Consider the following 18,986-nt stretch of genomic DNA (forward strand, 5'->3'; position numbering starts at 1 on the left):
CCTATCTGCTCTTTGAAAGGTGTTAGACTTAAACTGTGGTACAGCAAGTGGCTGTGTGGGGAACGGTCTTGTCAGACAGTAGCAGTGGGTGGAAAGAGCTTCAATAGGTGGGAACTGGGAACCAGGTTTGGAGTTCATGGTCAGCATCAAGACACCATCTTTCTTTTTCTTAACTCCTTGTGAAGAGATCGGTCTTGAAGTTTCCATTAAGAAATGGTGTAACTGCGTGTTAACATGTGAATTGTGTCGGTGGTGTGACCGCGCCCCGCACTGTGGGCACAGAGTCTGCTCCTGCCGCATAGCCAGAAGCTGAGTTTAGGAGCCTTTTCCAGACACATACCATCTTGCCGTTTAGCCAGTGTCTGTGTTAGCCTATCACCATCATTGGGGGACAGTGGCTGGAGGATAGAAGTACCAGGCATCCAGTGGACAGGGACTGTGTAAGTCCCAGCCAATGTAAGATCACACAAAGCCATTCAGCTGGGACAGGAATAGCATCTGTGCTGCCAGGGGCCTCTCAGAAAATGGCATGTGCCTCACAGGGAATTGTTTGGTGACCCAGCAGGACTCAGAGTGGGCCAGGCAGCCCCAATGCCTCCCCCATGTTTGGTCTGTGGCTCAGCCTATGGTGCAGTTGGGACAGGTATGTGGGGTTGCTATCCTCAGTTCTTCAGCTTCTAGGAGCTGCTGAGGGGTAGGTGATGTAGGCTGGCTGTTCTCTATCTGACTGCCAGGGAGCCCTGGCTAAGGGCCATCCCTCCTCGATTTCTGTCTTCTTCCTGGCTTTCTGGGTTTTGCTCCTGTCCCGGGACATGACTCAGGTCCTCCCTCCACACCAATCCCACACAGGGTGCCTCTGAGAGGCACGAAAGCTGGAGGGGTCACTGGTGGTTATTCCAGTAACCATATCCTCTGGATAGGGTCAGAGGGAGGAAGGGGTTCTTTAGGGTTAGCCAAGGTGCCCAACACCCAGGGTCTAAACTGGGAAAGCACAGCTTTGTATAAGGGCTCTGAAGGCTGGGAACTCCATGCAAAATGACCCAGGGCCAAGTGGGTTGGAATAGTAGTCTTCAAGACAAAGCCTTGGAGGCCCTGACGGAGCCTGGGAGGGGAGCTGACCCACTCACTCCACTCAGCTGTCAAGTGTGGGGTGGGTGCCTGACGAGCCAGCGGGGAAACAGCGAGGCAAGTTGTAATTAGGTCAAAGAGCTGTTCATAATCACGGGGTGATGGCAGCTAAGTTTCCCAAAATAAGAGCTGTGGGAAGATGGGCAGCTGGATGCTTGTCATCTGCAGGGGAAAACCAGCATGACTTTAGTGGTCTTGGATGAAGAAAGGCTTTGACACAGAAGAAAGCCCTGTGAGTTGTACCTTTCTGTCAACCCTCTCTAGACTCGAAAGTGGCCTCCGCACAGAGCCATTTCCACAGTGTGTCAGGGTTGAACTGACTCTGCTGCCTGTGAGCACTTGGGGTGCCAGGGTGCAAATACAGCCTTCTGCTTTCTATCAATGCAAGGACCCACTAGTGTGAAGGAGGAAACACAGCAATCAGACCTGCCTTGGGTGACTGGGGTCCCTAGGGCTTTTTCCATCTTCCACCATAGCTTGGAGGAAAGGCAGGCCAGGTCCCCAGCCTTGGAGAAAGGGTAATGGAGGGGCCCACCCTGCCCCCAGATCACCTGTGATAGAAGCAGTCACACACAGTGCAGCAGAATTGGCTCAATTACAGCTTGTGCACCTAAGATCCAGGCCCAAAAAAAAATTGTTTCCCCTTTGCCCAAAAGCCAGGCTTCAGGCAGGTCCTCATCTATACATAGCCTGAGCCCCAGAAGACAGCACGACATCACCTGCACCTGCATCCCTGACATACTGCTGCACCCGCACACCTGCCATACTGCTCACTGCATCTGTACTCTTGACATACTGCTATGCTTTCATATCTGCCACACTGCTGCACCTGCACTCCTGTTGTACTGCTGTACCTTGCACGTGACATAATGCTACACCTGTGCATTGCCATCCAGCTGCCCCTGAGCACCTGTCATACATGTTTCCACATATGTTCCTGTTACAATTTTGCACATATGACCCTGTCACAGTTTTACACAGATGTATGTGACCTACATTTTCGCACATGCACCTGACCTACTTTTGCACCTGTGTACATGACCTACTTTTGCATATACGCACCTGCTATAATGACTCTGCCTGTGCACCTGGCACACCTGATATATTCGCCTGTATCTCCATACCAGTTATATCTACTGCACCTGTCTATAGCTGCCATAGCTGCTGTATCTGCAGTAGCTGCCTAGACTGTGGAAAGGGTGCTCTGTAGCCACGTAACTGACCCACTATGTGCTGTAGGAGGCCCCTCACTTGCCCTCATTGTGATCTGGGGTGTTTCCTGACCTGCAAGGCACATGACTGACTGTCAACATCCAGACTAAGGTTCCTCCCAGACAGCAGCAGTTCTGGAGGGTACTGCCAGGGAGTCTAGCGGCTGGGTGTACTCCACCAGTGTGACATTGCCTACCAGTATCAAGACTTTGCTAAGACATGCAAACCACGGACTGCCAACCAGGACCCTCTCTGAACTCTATCAAGGCCCTACCTCACTCAGGACGGTTTTGATGATTAATCTTGCAAACTTGACTTAGAATCACCATTAGGTGTGTCTGTGACAGTGTTTCTAGAAATATTTGACTGAGATAAGAAGATACTGTCTAATACAGGGCTAACACAGGATCCCCCTAGGCATCCACAGGACAGGTAAAAGCCAACACACTTTAGGCCTCACAGCAGATATAGGTGCCAAGATACATGGACACTGAGGAACTCAGAGAATGAGAAACAACTTCATATGGGTTTCATGTCATTTAAAGTAAAATTCATATAATGTAGAACTAGCCAGTTTAAGTACTCAAATCAGCATTTAGTACGTTCATAAGCTGTTATTGTCTGACTACAAAATGCTGTCACCCAGAAAGAAACTCCCACCCATGGGCAGCCACTCCCATCCCCCAACACACCTGACAAGGCCCTGGCCACCACTAAGCTATTTCCTGTCTCTGGCTGGTTTCATCATCCTGGGCACCTTGTATCAGTGGCCCCTAACACTGTGTACGGTGTCTGGCTCCTTAGGGCAAATGAAAGTCTCAGATGGCCAAGAGTTACTGGGATAATGGGAATGGGGCTTCTATACCTTCCACCTGCCACATGGTACCTCCCTAGATGCCAGGCTGTCCCTGAAATACAGGGAAGAGTACAAGAGCTATTCTAATGGGAACCCCATCCTTACCACGACAGACTTTGTTTCATGGGAGTGTGCTTCCTGAAGAACGTGACTGACATGGGTATTGTCATGGATGCTGGCTGAGGGGACAGAGTGGGGAGCTATGCTGGTCAGAAGGTGGATGCTACTGGGCAGCTTGTCAGATGCTTTTCTTGTCTGCCTCTCTGTTGTCTGTTTTTCTGTTTCTGTCTCCCATCTCTGTCTTTTTGTCTCTGAGTGTCACACACACACACACACACACACACACACACACACACACAGACTTTGAAATCAAGCTAAACTTGCCAATGAAGAAAATGAGCCTCTTCTCTTAATACATAGTCCCCAAGTGTCCACATTGTCCTTGGATATGAGACCCTGTGTGCTATGGTAGGAGGGAAAGACAGAGACCTTTCCCTTCACTCTGAGGCCCAGGGGGGGAAAGCCCCCTTCTCTCTGTGGCTTTGGACATCCTGGGGATCAGATGGTTTCTTATTAAATCATTCATCAGCAAATGCCTCGTCCCAACCATGCCAGAGATCCTTGCTCCTGCCTCGGGGAAGCTGCCATCTGAGCACCTAGAGATGCCTGGGAAGTAGAAGAGGCAGGTACAGGAAAGCACCACCCTCTCTGGTGCTCAGATGGCAGCTTCCCCGAGTTCAGGCTGGGGACTTTTACCCTAGATGATTAGCTCAGGAGCAGTCAACCCCGCTCCTCACCCAAGTCTGACCCTCAGGGCACTTGGCCTACTTCAATAGCTTTTGGGGTGTGGTTTACATTCCAGAAAGTCATCCCTTTGTAGCCTATAATTCAATGGTTTTAGTGTCACCTTTACCTCAGAAATATTCCCCTTGGTCACACACAGTCGACCCATGGCATCCTTGCCACCCCTGCCAGCTCTGTCTGTCGGGCTTCCTATAATGGTGATTTCTTTATTTTTTTTTAAAGGTTTACTTATTTTTATAAATATGATTACACTGTCACTGTCTTCAGACACACCAGAAGAGGGCATCAGATCCCATTACAGATGGTTGTGAAACCACACATGCATGGCCCTTAGCCACTCACTCATATCTTCAAAGCTCTGGCCACTCATTTACATCTTCCAAGTTCACCACTGATTTAAGTCGTTCTTGCAGCTGTGTACTGGTCTTCCAGATGCATGAAGCGCCCACTCTATGGTCCACGCGTGCTCTTTGGTCCTTGTGAACAGCACTGTGTGGGACCCCTCAGTGCCTATGAGAACAGATGCCCCCCTTTCCTAGAAATGGATGCCAGAGATGGATAATAAGCTTACGCTTAGCTTTTAAAGAAACCTCCACATCAGGCTTTTGAGGTGTGCTAGGTAGCAAGCACGCATGCACACATAGACACACACAGAAAGAGAGACGTGGGGGAGGATAGGGGAAGAGAGTAGGGAAGGGAATTCGAAATATAAACAAGAAAACTAAACAGACTCAAATTCTTTTCCTGAACTGGCTGTACTTGTCACACAGGCTAAGAGGGATCGAGGGTCCGGTTTCCCTGAACTCTCCATACATTCCCGTGTTACAGTGCTATGAAGCTCACCTTTGGTCCTGAGGAGCTAAGGACAGATGTGGCAATCTGCTGGAGCCTCTGGCCCCATGGCTGTCACAGTCCACGGTGGCTTGGCCATCTCCTTTCCTGAAGGGTCTGATCATTCTCTGCCCACCCACCATGTCCCCACCCTGTCCCTCCCCATCCTTGCACCCCTGAGGGTTCTGTGTATGCTCTGGGTACAATCCTGGGTCAGAGACTTGACTGTGAGCCCTGCTGCCAGGGCAGAGCTTCTCAAAGCTTTTTAAGTGTTATCTCTGGAAGTCCAATTTTGGCTTTTTTTTTGTCTTGTCACATGTTTTGTGAATCTGCTACATCGATGATTCTCAACCTTCCTAATATGGCTCCTCATGTCCTGGTGATTCCCAACAATAAATTTGGTTTTGTTCCTACTTCATACCTGCAGTTTTGCTACATTATGAAGTGGAATATAAATACCTGTGTTTTTGCCGGGCATGATGGCGCACGCCTTTGATCCCAGCACTTGGGAGGCAGAGGCAGGCAGATTTCTGAGTTCCAGGACAGCCTGGTCTACAAAGTGAGTTCCAGGACAGCCAGGGCTACACAGAGAAACCCTGTCTCAAAAAAAAAAAAAAAAAAAACAAATACCTGTGTTTTCCAAGGGTCTTAGGTGACCTCTGTGAAAGGGTCATTTGACTTGAAATGGGACTTCAGGCCACAGGCTGAGAAACACTGCTAAGTCATCTCCTATCATGTGATCATACAGTGCAACTCTTATTTTCTTGGCTGTGCCAAGTCTTTGGTCCATTCTGATGAATTCATCTTTTGCATAAGCTCTCATTCCACATACATTGTCAAGGGCATAAGTGCTCACAGATAAGCACAGGAGAAACCAGAAATGATAATCGCACAGGGTTGTCCCCGCAATAGAGAAAATATATACCTGTTTCCCAGCCAGAAGGCCAGGAGTAGATGTTGTTAATAACCTGGTGACCATTGCTATCTGCGAGCCAGACTTTACCCAAATCTCCCAGAATGTTTATCCCAGACTCTCCCTTCCTAGAAAGTTCTCTTTTTCAGTCAATGGAAACCATCCCTAGGGGATATGCTGGCTGGTTTTGTGTGCCAACTTGACACAAGCTAGACTCATCAGAGAGGAAAGATCCTCAGTTGAGAAAAGGTCTCCATGAGATCCGGCAGTAAGGCATTTTCTCAGTTAGTGATCGATGGGGAAGAACCCAGGTCATTGTGGATGGTGCCATCCGTTATAGTCCAGGGTTCTATAAGAAAACAAGCTGAACAAGCCATGTGAAGCAAACCAGTAAGCAACACACTCTGATGGCCTCTGCATCAGTTCCTGCCTCCAGGATCCTGCCCTGTTTGAGTTCCTGTCCTGACTTCTTCAGTAATGAACAGCAATAAAGAAATGTAAGCCAATTGAAACTTTTCTCCCCAGCTTGCTTTTTGATCATGTTTTGTTGCAGCAATAGAAACCCTAATATACAAAATATATAAAGAACTCAAGAAGTTAGACACCACTGACCCAAATAACCCAAATGGGGTATAGAACTAAACAGAATTCTCAACAGAGGAATTTTCCATGGCTGAGAAACACTTAAAGAAATGTTTAATTTCCTTAGTCATCAGAGTAGTGCAAATCAAAACGACTCTGAGATTCCAACTTACACACATCAAAATAGATAAGACAGGGGAGACGTCATATGTATTTTATAGCCTGTTGAGCTCTATGCAACCTCAGCTGTTAAGTCCAAAAGCCCATTCACAAATGCAACTGGCAAAGAGTGTTTTTATTTCACAAAAACAAGAAGCCTGCATGTTATGGGTCAGCCACATACAAAAATGGTGACTCCAGACAGAGGTTTGCAGGCCTTTTTATAGGGAACTAGGGGAATTTTAGCTAGGGTTAGGTAATCTAAAACTTCATTGGTGGGTGCTGGAGTTGTTACATGGGTCATTTCTGATTGGCTTGTGTCCATGTGATCAGTGGACTGTATTCCTGTGTTGGGAATGTTTAACCATAGGATGAGATAATATAAGACTGTCCAGAACAGATGGCCCAACCTGCGATATTTCCCCATTCTTGCGGTTATCTCCAGACTGCTCTTTGGATGGGGGATTTTATGGCCTTGTTCCTGAAATTTATGGTCTGTTCCTAGAGCTGGTGACGTCTGGCCTAGTTCCTGGGACTAATGACTTAGGAAAGGTTTATCATCAATTCCTGGAACAGATGACTTTTATTTGAAGTCAAGTCTGGTCCTAAAATGGAGACTATGTCTTCCTCTCACAGTCAGAGACCACACCAGATCCTGGGCCCCAAAGCTATAGAACCCATCTTCATGGAAGAGGTCACATGTGCTTTGCAAAAGAATTTTGATGTAATCATGCCTTAAGACTTATTGTGCACATGAGATTGGGATAACTGTTACCAGTAAACATTTTTTTCCAAAATTGTACTCTCTTAAATATGTCTAAAAAAATCTGGCCTGGTATCAGACTCCGGAAGTTTGATTCAGCCTGGCTAACTAAGTCATGCTGAACTAATTTCCTTTGTATTTAGTGTGAGTGTTTCTCTGCCAGCAGTGAAGGGTACAGGGACCCCCACAATATATGACCTGCAGCTAGCACCATCTTCTCATTATAGAATCCCAGGAAAACCAACTGGTCTCCCTCAAGTGTCTGCAGTAGGCTGCAGAACTGGCCTATTGATTCATATCCTGGACTTTACCCAAACAGCTAACAGTTCAGATATTGAAACAGAGAGGTTGGTTGCTCTGATTGGCTCTTTATCATGACTGCCTGGCTCTTCCAGCTCTCTGTATCTCCACCTCACCAGGGTTGCTTTTATAGAACCTCTCCTTTCTGCAAGCATGATGGCAGATCTTCTTATTAATCCAGTAGCCTTCTCTGGTCTAGTGCACAGCTTGGATCTGAGATTTAGCCCTACATGGCTTAAGTGGCCACCAGGAACAGAGCTAGACCCCTGCCAGCGTCTTGCCTGGTCTGGTGCAATGTTCTGGAGCTAAAAGCTCTAGATCACCCTGGTGTACTGGCTGGTTTTGTGTGTCCACTTGACACAGCTGGAGTTATCACAGAGAAAGGAGCTTCAGTTGAGGAAATGCCTCCATGAGATCCAACTGTAAGGCATTTTCTCAATTAGTGGTCAAGAGGGAAAGGCCCCTTGTGGGGGGGACCATCTCTGGGCTGGTAGTCTTGGGTTCTATAAGAGAGCAGGGTGAGCAAGCCAGAGGAGGCAAGCCAGTAAAGAGCATCCCTCCATGGCCTCTGCATCAGCTCCTGCTTTCTGACCTGCTTGAGTTCCAGTCCTGACTTCCNTTGGTGATGAACAGCAGTATGGAAGTGTAAGCCAAATAAACCCTTTCCTCCCCAACTTGCTTCTTAGTCATGATGTTTGTGCAGGAATAGAAACCCTGACTAAGACACCTGGTAAGATCAGTGTGGCTAGCCTGTAAATAGCTATGGGTGCTTCTCACACCACAGTTGAGCAAACTCAGTGTGCACAGTGTGTCTTTCTCCTCTAGCAGCCTTAAGACAGAGCCTGGAAGCCCTTTGAGTCCCTCCATTTTGCGTCCACATCTAAACCTGATGAAACTGGCTGGAAGATATTGGAAGATATACTTAGCAGACAAGTTGAGTATCCTTGCCTCAAGCCTACAGCCTAGACAGAGGTTTGTCCTAGGCAGCAGAATTTTCCCTGCCTTAACTATGTGGAGTGAAATGGGCCCATCAACTTCTATGTCAGAGACACAAAAGAAACAAGGCAAGCGGACCATCGATGTAGCTACAGATACCACACATGGCAGCCTACCAAGGAAGAAACCAAGGAAAGTGTGTATTAGTTCATGAACCTTTGAACTCTGTGCAGCCAGGACCAGCAGTTGTGCCTAGCCTGGCATACACATCCAGGTAGATTTCCTAGAAAGCATATTTTTCCTCATAAGAGAGAGAGAAAGAGAGAGAGAGAGAGAGAGAGAGAGAGAGAGAGAGAGAGAGAGAGAGAGATATTGATATTGATTCACACACACAGAGAGAGACACAGAGAGACACAGAGAGAATTATTCCTCATTTTCCCCATAGCTTTGTGGGCCTGAGCCTGACCATCCCAGATTGCTGTTTAATGCTTCCTGTGAAATGGCTACTCACTGTTTCTCTCTCTTCCAGAGAAAACTAACATAATCAACACAGTTGACCTGAGCTTCCTTGGACTTTCAGAATCAACATGTCTGTAAGTATTAATTCTACTTGAATGGGCACAGACACAGTGTTTCCGTTGGCATCTTCCCTGCAGGACCTTGAAAACTCAGCACACACCAGTCGCAGAAACGCTCTGGGAGCAAGCACAATGCAGCTGCAGTTTACATTCTTTATATCTGCTTTGTGGATTTATCTAGACCTGCATTTTGCATTCCATTTTCAAAAAATACCTTTAAGGGAAGTTTTTAAAAGATCATTTTTGCCTTGGGGCAAAAACAAGGAAGACTGCTGTGAAAAACACGCCTGCAAAATAGATGTTCTGAGGCTCGCTCAGAATTTCCCATGGCTAATGGATTTTAACGGCCTGAATGTAAGAATCATTTCTGACAATTATGTCTAAACCACTTATACATGGAAGGCAGCAGTGAAAAGCTGGGATCACCGGGTCTGAGCCAAGGTAATGTCTTTGTGGTCTCTGAATGTGGGCAGGGGACTGAGGACACAATTGGAGAAGAGGTGGTACCAATGCATGGTCATCATGTCCCAGGGTCCCCGTGTCTGACCCCTAACAGCAGGACAAGGAACCTTTCCTGCAAGTGTCATGGACAGTCATAACAGCCAGCCACTGCTTCCTGTCACCCAGCCTCCACCCTCACTGTGGTGACTGTCTCAGGACTGTCCCCAAGAACACACAACCTGAGACCCTGGCCCATCAGGACAGAGCTTCTTTCTGCTAAAGATGGGGGCAGGTATTGCTGGCTGCTGATAGAAGCTGAAATTTCCCTGGTCCTCTGTCTGGTAACTCCCAAGGGTGGGGCAGCAGGGACTTAGTGCTTCTTTTCTACGAGGACTGTTCTGAACAGTAAGGGACTGCCTTGTAGAGAGAGTTTTGGTTTCTTGAAAAACACAGTTCTGTTATGTGGATACGTTTTTCCTCTAATCCCAGGTGTGGGATTTGGGGCAGCTACTTCAGTTTGTCCATGGTGTTAACTATGACTGTCTCGTGCTCTAGAGGGAGAGGGGAGGCGTGATTTCTTCCAGCTGTAGATAGCCCTGGGGTTGGGGAGGTGGCAGCCGAGGCTCTGAGGAGAAGGCTGCTGTGCTGCCTCGGTTGCTGTTGTGGAGGTTTGATGGTGATAACCTGACAACAGAAGATTGGACTTGCCCCAAGGGAGCCAATGCCCTTCATCAGTAGGAAATAGTCTATTTTGTTGGCTGAAAGAGAACTATGCCCCTTTCTCCTCTAACCTTCTTTCTCTCCCACCTTGTGTTGGGAGTTTGGAAGGGATTAGGAGGGAATAAGGGTTGGAAGGGACATAGAGGTATAAGAACGTAATAAAATACATCAACACTGCCTGACCCCCAAATGCAACCAAACTGAACAACCTCTCCCAGACTCACATTTTCCTTCAGCCTGTCCTTACTTCTAAGCTGAGGCTAGGCTAGGGATCTGAGGGCTTTCCCTATGGAGGGCTCCTGTGAACGCTAAGACTTGCCCCTCAGCGTCTGGCATTGACTATGAACGGTAATGTGTGGGATTGAGGAAAACAGAATGGGAGACGGGAGAAAAGGCAAGAGTCACAGGACAGGTGGGGCATAGCATGTGTAAGGCTTGACTCCAGAGTCAAAATACAATCCGTGTTCCTGTGAAGAATGTCTGTCCTGGCAGACTATTGGCTTTTCACTTGGATAAAAACACCCTAAATCTTCAGCATGAATACATTTCGAAGATGGAGTCCCATGAAGTCAAAATAAAGTATCATTGAGTAATCTACCTCAGTCATTGATAACCAGGGCAGCACTCCCTGTGTCAAATTACCGTGTCTAACTTCACACAGGGCTTTGGCTCCCTCCATGTACCAGGTGTTGGTGATGACATCTGTGTGTATGGCTTCAAGCTTCACTCTGACTGAGCTTTGAGCAGATGCCTGCACCTTCCATTGTGGTGGGGTTAATGTGGGTCCTGCACACTCCGATGCGATGGCTTAATTTAGCAGTGGTTTCAGCTCCTCGTGCACTCATGCTAATTACACTGGGAACACTGAGCTGGGTGACATTATGCATGCTAAGCAAGCTGCCACGGAGCCTTCTCTGTAATTATATTTTCTTAGGTGAACATGTGTGTGGCTCAAAATATGAATGTTTGACAGCTCTAGGCAGCCAGCCTCCTGTATACACAATGTATAATGCCCTACATGGGAAGGCTTGAGTGAAGGGATGTTGCCTAGCTGGCCTGAAGTTGTCTGATGTTGGTAGTTCCTGCATAACTAAAACAACTGTGTGGCTCTCTCTTAGCCTCTGCTGATGCCACCAGCTGGACAGAGCTCCCTGGTCAGTGAGGCTTCCCCACAAAAAGGAGGGTCCAAAGATTGTTCCTGACAATCTGCTTATCACAAAGTCACAGGCTTTCTGTAGTGGTTTGCATAAGAATAGCCCTCATAATCTCGTATATTTGAATGCTTAATCACCAGGGAGTGGCACTATTTGAAAGGATTAGAAGGATGGGAGCTATGGCCTTGTTGAAGGAAATATGTCATTGGGGTGGGCTCTGAGATTTCAAAAGCCTACTCCATGCCCAAAGTCTCTCTTTTGTCCTAGAGGTGAAGCTTATAAGATGAACTATTAGCTACTTCTCCAGCATTGCCTTGCTCACTGCCATGATGAAAATGGGCTAAACCCCTGAAACTGTAAGCAAACTCCATGACTTCTTCTTCAAAAGTTACCTTGTTCATGGTGTCTCTTCACAGCAATAGGACAGTGATCAAGACACTTCCCATCACAAGTACAGAATACCACCTGCAGGAGGACCACCTGCAGACACCTGCAGACATCAGCAGATGTGCATGCACGCTCTCTCCATGGCACCTAGAAGGAGCCATGATCCAGCCATCTCCATAGAACTAACAAAATGCAAAGGTCTTTGGGTTTTTGAAACCATCTTACTCAGGAAAGAACTCAGGGCATCTGGGAAAGAAGAAGAAGAGAAAACACTAAATGTTTATCTTAGTTAGGATTTTACTGCTGTGCACAGAAACCATGACCAAGGAAACACTTATAAGGATGACATTTTATTGGGGCTGGGTTACAGGTCAGAGGTTCAGTCCATTATTATCAAGGCAGGATCATTGCAGCATCCAGGCAGACGTGGGAATGGAGGAACTGAGAGTTCCACCCCTTGTTCCAAAGGCAAATAGCAGAAGACTGGCTTCAAGGCAGTTAGGATGAGGGTATTAGCACCCATGCCCGCTCTTCGCCATCTTTCCCCCTGGCAGGCTGACATCTATCACCATGAAGGTTGAGCTGTACAGTTTCAGCTGGTACAAGATCTACCCGGGCATGGGCGGCACTACACCAGGACCTACAAGAAGGTTTTCCAGTTTCTTAATGCAAAATGTGAGTCCACATTCCTTTCCAAAAGGAATCCTCGGCAAATAAACTGGACTGTCCTCTACAGAAGAAAACACAAGAAAGGACAGTCGGAAGAAATTCAAAAGAAAATAACCCGCCGTGCAGTCAAATTCCAACAAGCCATCATTGGTGCATCTCTTGCTGATATAATGGCCAAGAGGAATCAGAAACCAGAGGTTAGGAAAGCCCAGCGAAAGCAGGCTATCAGGGCTGCCAAGGAAGCAAAAAAGGCTAAGCAGGCATCAAAGAAGACAGCAATGGCTGCTGCCAAGGCCCCCACAAAGGCAGCACCGAAACAAAAGATTGTGAAGCCCGTGAAGGTCTCTGCCCCCAGAGTTGGTGGGAAACGCTAGTGTGGTAGATCAGAGTTGGAAATCAAGATCTTAAAAAAACCAAAAACACCCATGCCCACAGTGACACACCTACTCCAACAAGGCTACACCTCCTAATAGCACCACTCCCTGGTTCAGCCATATACAAACCATCACAGTGTCTAACAACGAGGAAACTAAAGAAGAGAATGTGGAGTCTCTCAAGAAGCCAATGTCATCTGTGATGCCAGAGAGGGAAGGAGTCTTGCCCACAGTCAAGCACACACAGGCAGCTCCTTGGCTCTGTCTGTGGCCTCTGTGGTATCCCTGGGACCCAGCCTCAGTCTAGACCTGCAGATCCAGAAAAGGTACCTAGACTGCATGTAGCCTGGCTAGTCCAGTCCTTACCTACCGCTCACCCCAGAAACCAGTATGTGAACACTCCTCTATAGATACCGCCACTAGGACCACTGTAGGCTTTAGAGTTGTAATGGTTTGAATGAAAATGGCTTCCACAGGTTCATAGGGAGGACCACTATTTGAAAAGATTAGGCCCTGTAGCTTTGTTGGAGGAAGACATGATCTTGTTGGAGGAAGCGTGTCTCTGGGGGTAGGCTTTAGGATTTCAGAAACTCAAGCCCAGTGGCTCACTATCTCTCTCTTTCTACTGCCTGCTGACTCGGATGTAGAACTCCCAGCTATCTCTCCACCACAGTGTCTGCCTGTGTGCCGTCATGCTGCCTACCATGATGATAAAGGGCTAAACCTGTGAACCCCAATTAAATGTTTCCCTTTACAAGTTGCCATTAAATAAGTAAGTAAGTAAATAAATAAATAACAAAGAAACTTAAAAAGAGTTGCTGCGGTCATGGTGCCTCTTCACAACAATAGAGACACTAACTAGGACAAAACTGCTGAGTTACCTAAGGGCAGCGACATGTCTCTCTATGGCAGGCCAGCAAACCCATATCACTGCTATATGGGAACTCCAACCAGAGGGCAGCTACCCCAATTCCCCTTCACTGCGGTGCTCTCCATGTATGCAAGAACTATGAGCCATAAATTGGGATCACAGTTGAGGTTTGATCTTTTGCTGTGTATTGTAATGATAAATACTGGCCCCCAAGGCCTGGTTGCTTCCAGGAATGAGAGAAACCAAACCGCAGGTACAATGTGACCTTGCTCCTTAATTTAAAACTATTGGTTAAATAAAGATGCCAACAGCTAACAGTTGGGCAGAAGAGACATAGGCAGGGTTTGCGGTTCCCAGGCCTGGGGTCCGAGGAGAGCATGAGGAGAGGAAGAAGGTGGAGAGGGGCGAAGATGGCATGGGGTAAGAATCTTGAAATCATGGCCATGAGGGCTGACCAATCGGACTAAGAGAAGCCCAGATGGAACACAGTAAGCAATAACTTGCAGCTATTGGTAGGTGTCTTAGTCAGGGTTTCTATTCCTGCACAAACATCATGACCAAGAAACAAGTTGGGGAGGAAAGGGTTTATTTGGCTTACACTTCCATGCTGCTGTTCATCACCAAAGAAGTCAGGACTGGAACTCAAGCAGGTCAGAAAGCAGGAGCTGATGCAGAGGCCATGGAGGGATGTTCTTTATTGGCTTGCCTCCCCTGGCTTTCTCAGCCTGCTCTCTTATAGAACCCAAGACTACCAGCCCAGGGATGGTCCCCCCCACAAGGGGCCTTTCCCCCTTGATCACTAATTGAGAAAATGCCTTACAGTTGGATCTCATGGAGGCATCTCCTCAACTGAAGCTCCTTTCTCTGTGATAACTCCAGCTGTGTCAAGTGGACACAAAACTAGCCAGTACAGTAGGAAAGTAGATTCTAGTGGCCATAGAGGGCAGATACCTGCTCAGCTTTAGTGTTAATAAAGGCTTATTATAAATTAAGGGCCACATAGGTATTTTATCTGGGAACTGAATAATCAAAAGCTGAATAGAAGCCCAGGATTGATATACGATGACACACAGCCATGGCCCTCACGTGAGACTATAGGGCTGTTCTTGGTCACTGGTTAATTCGCCCTTCCACCATGAACTGGACTTGTCAGAACCTGCGAGCTATGTGTGCAGGTGATGTAGAAGTCAGTGACCTGGATCTTAGGGTGCGTTTGCGGGGGGGGGGGAGTTATACTGTACAACCATCAGGTTCTTCTTCAGACACAGCATCGGAGGTGACTTCCTGCTCCAGTGGGCAGGGGTTGCCCTCATAATTGGCTGCCTTTCAACCATCTTTGAGCACAAGAGAGACTTGAGAGCAGCTCCTATCTACCTACACCCTGAGTCCTGGTGTCCTGCTGACCCAGGAAGATTCTTCATCCTGGACTGAGGAGTCCACATGAATGTTTGAAGACAGTGTGTTTGTATCCTCATTTAGCATTGCTTATTAATCAAGACCGAATTTCAGGCTTCAGGGCATCAAGATGACACAGCTTCTCAGGGAGGTCTGTCTCCCACAGCTCCGGCTTTGGGCTTCAAGCCTAAAGGCCTTAGGCTCTGGGCCTCCAGCTCTGTGCAGTATAGCTTGCTGGGGCTTTGCTTGGTGCCCATCAAAAGCGAGTCTCTACCCAGAAATCCAGGGGCTCCTTTGACCATGTAACCATGTATCCTGAGAGTACAATGGGCCTGTGTGTTGGGAACTCACCATGGTTTCCTGTATATCTGACATACTGGAAGGCTCTCATCTGGCAACTAGCCATGCTGTCAGATGAGCCCAGGGAAGATTTGTGCTGAGAATTTCCAAGAATTGCTCTACAGATCCTGCTCTAAAAAGGTGCAGATATAAACACTCTCAATCAAGCTTCCCAAGACTTTAGAGTGAAATCTTGGTCTCCAAGAAAGAGAGAGCAACCCATCAGGCCATGCTGCATCCCTGAGATTCACAGGTGCACAGAAGAATATGGACAGTGTGTGGGCTGGGCCTCCTGGTGGCCAGGGACTCAGCAAAGTGAAGGACACTAAGGCATAGGCAAGGGCTTCATGGATTTCAGACAACAGTTTCTATCACAGGCTTCCTACAGGGTCTCCCCACAGTCCCATCTATCTAGTCTGTCTGACACCAGACATGTGGGCACAGAGTCTTGGTGTCTGTCTGTCTGTCTCTCTGTTTCTCTTTCTTTCTGTATCTCTCTTCCTTCCTTCCTCCCTCCCTCCCTCCCTCCTTCCTTCCTTCCTTTCTCTCTCTTTCTCTTATTTTCTGTCATTCTCTCTCTCTCTCTCTCTCTCTCTCTCTCTCTCTCTCTCTCTCTCTCTCTGTGTGTGTGTGTGTGTGTGTGTGTTTCCCTCCCTCCCTCCCTCCCTCCCTCCCTCCCTTCTATCCATAGACACAGAAACCCAGTACACTAGTGTTTGGGTGCTCACATCCTGAGTGTTTAGACTGATGGCTAAGTTATTAATACCACATGGTAGAGTACACCAGACAGCCCCAGATGCCACTGATGTCTTCCATGGCCTGTGTGAATCGTGAACAGACATATGACATAATTTCCTCCTGATGAGAATCTAACTCTGAAAGAGCAGCACACCTCCCCTCCATCACTGAGATTGCGAGATTGCTCCATCACTGACAGTGATCCTTTGTGACTTCAGTGCCATGCTGTGGACACCTCCTTACAACTCGGGCCTTCACAGACCCACTCTTCCCTGGCAGGGACACACAGAAAAGCAGGAACTCAGTGTACCCTGTGGGTCTTCTTAGGGTGTGTCAGGACTAGACGGGGAGCTCTTCTCAGACCTCTGAGTGTTCTCCAAACCAGAGGAAACGGTTTCTGCAGCTCCAACAGAGAGAAACCCAAAGTGTAATATTTCCCTAGGGAAACACAGCAACTAGGAGTCTTTCTCTCCCTACTTTGGGCAACCTGGAAACAAATCAAGGTTTCTTTACCAATATGTCTTCTGCTTTCTTTTGAAGCACATGGAAATAGGATGTGGACTTACAGGCCTGAGTATCCACTAAGAAGATCACAGCTCAGACAGCCTAGTTCTCAGGAAGGGGGAAGCTTTGTCCGTGGAGGTGGCTTGTTAATTTGGAGTAAGAACTTCTACACTGACAGGCATTTTCAATAAAGAAAGGAAAAAATGCACGAGACCTGTTCCCTGAGCTCTCAGTGACACTAAGGGGCTGGCAAAGATGCCATCCAAGGGTGGTCACCCACTTGGAGGACGTGGTCAAGAAAAAACGAATGAGTTCCATTAAGCCTGTGATAGAAACTGTTGTATGGATGAACACAATTAATTTTGGTATAATATAATACTTAGGACATAATTATGCCTCAAACATCTCCATCTGAGATGATACCATAACTGGGCACTGGCGATTCTCATCGGACAGCTGTTATACCCCAGTGGTGTCGGGTACAGGGAATATTTGAAGCAGCTGCCTCATTTCATCTGGGAATACATTTCTACAGAATCAAACTCTGAATAAGAGGGAGGTAACTGGCCTATGGTCCCACAGAGACAGAGGAGCCCCTCTCCCTGAGGCACTGGACAGGTGTTAGGCACTCAATTCTAATTGTAAGCACCAACACTCCCCATTCATTTTTTCGACACATAAAGACCACAGGGGATTGGGATAATCTGAATCCCTAATTAGCATCTGGTGGATGCTCCCTCAATGGCCTAGCTGCTGTGAGCAAAGGGATTGCCCATCAAATGGTGAACAGTATTCCTCTCAGACCAGAACTCATGTTTTGAACACTATGGGTAACTACACAATCGCAGCAGGTCGTCCCCAGCTCCTGAGGGGACAGCCTCGGCCAAAGCTGTTTCAAACAGTTTGTGCCAGACTTTTTTTGACCATAAGCCTGTTGAATTCTAGGTGATCCTGTAACCACTCAGCCTGAGTAAGAAGTAAGGTGGGGGAGGGGCTGATGACCTAACCAAGGACTCTTGTGTCTGGTGCTAAAGAGTCAAGGCTATGATTATCACCATCAGTACACCCACAAACTTCTATTTGCATGTGAGGTGTACTGATTGGTGCAAACACAAACCTTCATTTGCATTCAAAGGTGTGCTGTGATTGGTCCAAAACCTTCTTTGGCTTATATAAGCAAGATGCTGGGACTCACTTACTGAGCTGGCAGGAGATGCTCTCCTGTGCTTCCTCCCTTGGTGTTGCAGCTTACATCCGTATAAAAGGCTCCTCTCTAGTGATGGACTGATGGCCTGCATGGGAAAAGCTCACTTCAAGCCTGGGTTCACTTAGACTCCCTCTGTATCTGGAAAGCTTTCTAGAGATACTTTCCACTTTCTCCTGCTTGATGCCAGGACTCCTCAGAGCTCTTGGCTCCGGAATCCACACAAGTGGCTTACCCAGAGAAGTTCTTGGCTAGTTCCCTCCTGCCCTTGGCACTGGTCATGGTCTTTCACAGCTTATGCTCACTGTTGTCTGCTTCTGGCTCTGAACACCACAAACGGCTGTGAGCAGGCCCTTTGCAGGGTCCTGCGAGGGTTCCCCAGGCTGGCAGAACATCACTCTTCCCTCTGTAGCTTTCCCATCCCTGTCTGCTGCAGCTGGGGACTTGCGGGACCTTAAGAGGACCAAGTCCTCCAGTGGACCAGCCATTGGATGTCCTTTCCTATCTCTGCTCTCTGAGCCTTGCCCTGGGACATCTTTATAGACCCTCATAGAATGGACCAATTGAAGCTTTGAGCAGCCGTGGCATCTCTGAGAGAACCTGTGGGCTACAAGTCCTTAGCAATTCCTCCACCTTTGCAGACCCCAGGCACTGGCCACATCTGACCATCCCTGCCTAGATGTCCTAAGAGGTGTTCTCAGCCTCTGGTGTTCCTTCTCTGATACCGCCTTACCTTCCCTCAGGCAGTTGGGTCACTACTTAGCCACCAGCTGCCCCTGAGGATACCAGTCTCTTTTTTTTTTTTTTTTTTCTTTTTTTGGTTTTTTCGAGACAGGGTTTCTCTGTGTAGCCCTGGCTGTCCTGGAACTCACTTTGTAGACCAGGCTGGCCTCGAACTCAGAAATCCGCCTGCCTCTGCCTCCCGAGTGCTGGGATTAAAGGCGTGCGCCACCACGCCCGGCACCAGTCTCTTCTCTATGGGCATTCTTCTCTCCCGTGAAAACCTGAAGCCACGCTGCCTTGATCTCTAGCCCCGTAGGCCTAGTGGCCTTTGAAGCCCCACTTCCTGCTCTTACTACCTAAGGCCTTCAAGGAGGCAGGCACTCAGCTTCCTGCTTCCCCTCCTGA

At 47.8% G+C, this 18,986-nt stretch overlaps 1 pseudogene; it reads left to right on the forward strand.

Moving 5' to 3' along the window:
- Positions 1-12,328: 12,328 nt before the first annotated feature.
- On the forward strand, positions 12,329-12,807 carry LOC110299500 (annotated as a pseudogene).
- The last annotated feature ends 6,179 nt before the right edge of the window (positions 12,808-18,986 follow it).

This window comes from Mus caroli, chromosome 7 (genome assembly GCF_900094665.2).
Source record: "Mus caroli chromosome 7, CAROLI_EIJ_v1.1, whole genome shotgun sequence".
Classification (NCBI taxonomy): Eukaryota; Metazoa; Chordata; class Mammalia; order Rodentia; family Muridae; genus Mus; species Mus caroli.